This window comes from Haliaeetus leucocephalus, unplaced genomic scaffold (genome assembly GCF_000737465.1).
Source record: "Haliaeetus leucocephalus isolate CR32 unplaced genomic scaffold, Haliaeetus_leucocephalus-4.0 Scaffold295, whole genome shotgun sequence".
NCBI classification, from domain to species: domain Eukaryota; kingdom Metazoa; phylum Chordata; class Aves; order Accipitriformes; family Accipitridae; genus Haliaeetus; species Haliaeetus leucocephalus.
The window spans coordinates 2,329,471-2,331,966 of NW_010972731.1; positions in this window are offsets into that span (position 1 = coordinate 2,329,471).

Genomic DNA, 2,496 nt, shown 5'->3' on the forward strand with positions numbered 1-2,496 from the left:
CTGGTGTGTGGGGGGGTCCTCCCGTCAGCGCTTCCCCCCCGGGGGCTCTTCTCCTCTCCGCCTGCGGCGGGTCCTGGTTCCCAGCAGGCTCCCGCTGACAGCCCCTGGCTCAGCCCAGGGGACGGGCAGCGCCCCCGCAGACCCTCCCGCCGCTCCTGGCTCCCCACGTTGTCTCTGCTATGTCACCCCCCGGGCCCTAGGCACCTTCTCCGCAGCTGGTGGCAGCGGTAAGTCACAGAGGAGGAAGGCCAGCCCTGATGGACGGGTGCAGAGGGTGGAAGACTTGTTGGTATTTGGCTGCTCTCTCTTTGGTTTCTCTCGACCGCCCCGGTCTGTTGCTCCTGACCCCCTCTCCATCTCTGTTTCCTCCTTGCACACCCGTGCCATCTCCCTGGGGGTCCCAGCAGCCTAGCTGTGGCCCCATGAGGGTGGTTTCTCAGGGGTTACAGCAGTGGGCAGCAGTCCAAAAGCAAACCTCAGCCAGCGAAGCACCATCTTATATCCCATGCCATCCCATTTGCTTATCCCCAGTCTGCAGTTTTCAAGACTACTTTGCTCCCAGTTTGCTGAACCTCCCTTTCTCTTGGATTTTCTTCCAGCTTGCTCTGCTGCCTGCCTCCACGAACCTCCTCTTCACCGAGTCCTGCAGCCCGTTTTCCTTTCAAACAGCAGCTGCTCACTTCTCTGCTCTCCCCAGCCGTGCGTTTTGTGCTGGAGGGGGGATGTTGACTGGTCTTCTTTGTGCCTGCCTTTACTTTTCTGTCCTGCAGTCATGCCTTTTCTGCCAAGTGACTTAGTCTAAGAGTCCAGAACAAACCCAGTGCTTGGCTTTAGTCTTATTTTCTTGCTTAAGATACCCGCATGTCTAGCGTTTCTTCTAGGCTCCCGCAACAGGAGCTGTTTGGTGCTGTCTTTCTCTCAGCATTTGTCACCTGGGTGCGACCCTAACCAAACTGCTTTGTGAATTCCTGTCCTTTCTGGCAAAGTTGCTTCCCTGGTAGTAAGGAACCTGGGGATGGCCAGGGTGCCCTCGCAGGCAGAGAACTGAGTGATTGTGAATGCCGAGCAGCTGAAGGTGTCTCTAAAGAAATGAGAGAGGAAGTGATATTTACTGCAGCACACCCGGGAACTGGTCACCACCTGCTCCAGCTAAGGTTGGTGTCCTATACTGGGACATTCAAGCAACTGTGGCTAGGTTTTTTTAAATTATTATCACTATTGGCTCGCCAAATCTAAATGCTCCTATATAATAGCATCAGAAAAAAAATGTATTTTTTTAAGACCAAACCTTTCTGTGACTATATGAGCTGGAGAAAAGTGGAAGGAAGCATTTTGGAAATAGACTCTCAGTAATATTGATGGTTGGTGTTAGAGGCAGGGTTGCTGTGAGGCTGCTGTCTTCAGATGTAGTGTTGGCACAGAATTTGGGCTGAGGAAGGGTAAAATTTCAGTGTTGTCATCTGCCTTGCTAACATGTGAGGAAGTAACATTGCTATGTCTTTTTGGATAACCTGGAGAATAAATAGTGCTCTGCTGCTGTTGAACAGGGGTAGAAACTGCAATTAAACCCCAGTGTTATTTGATTGTTGTTGGAAGAGGGAAGTGCTTTTTTGTGTGTGTGTGTGGTGCGGACTAGCCCAGAATGCAGAAACGTTGTGGGTGAAAATATGTTGCTGGCTAGGAGTTTCCAAGCTTCTGTGTGAGTTAGTGTGTTATGTTTCCCTCTAGTGGACTGCTCATAAATATGGTGGAAGCCTGTCCCTACAAAAAAATGATTACCAGGAGTTCAAGGAGAAACTACTTTCTGAGTAAGAGCCTGAGGGTTCTGTCTAATACCCACAGATAAGCCTGCGTACATACAATGAGGCGGCGTATAGTTTTATTATAACTTGTGGTAACTAGAGCTGGGAGAAAACAGAAGCATGAGCTCAAAAAACAGAGGCAATGTCTTATCAAACCTACTGACCATTGTACTCCTGATATTTTTTTTGAGTTGTGGTTCACTTTTCCCATGGGAAGACTGGATCAGCTTGGAGACCATTTTCTCATATGTGCAGTGAGAGAATAGAAATCTCTCCAGCTTGAGGCCTACTTATAAGAAAGTAGAGAAGTGTTTATTTTTCACTTGGCTTCCCATACATTGAGGACACCATTAGGTGATTCACTTCATCTTTGTTTCAATGGTTCCGTTCACCTGGGCTCTGCTCCCTCTGTAACCTATTCCTTCCAGCTGAAGGAGGATCTGTTGTTCTCTAAGAAAGTATTTTCTCTTCTGTTCATCTGCACAGGTCATCTTGACTAGTAACATTCACAACTTCTAAAATGAACATCACTAAATTGAGAGCCAGTGATGGTTTTCCAGTAGGGAACAAGTAAACAAACATATCAAACCTGCATCAGATCATTTGTTCAGCATGGAACTGTGCAACAGTTAAAGATATTTGTGTTGTGTTTTTACAGCACATTGATGCTTAATACCAGTACATCTACCAAAAC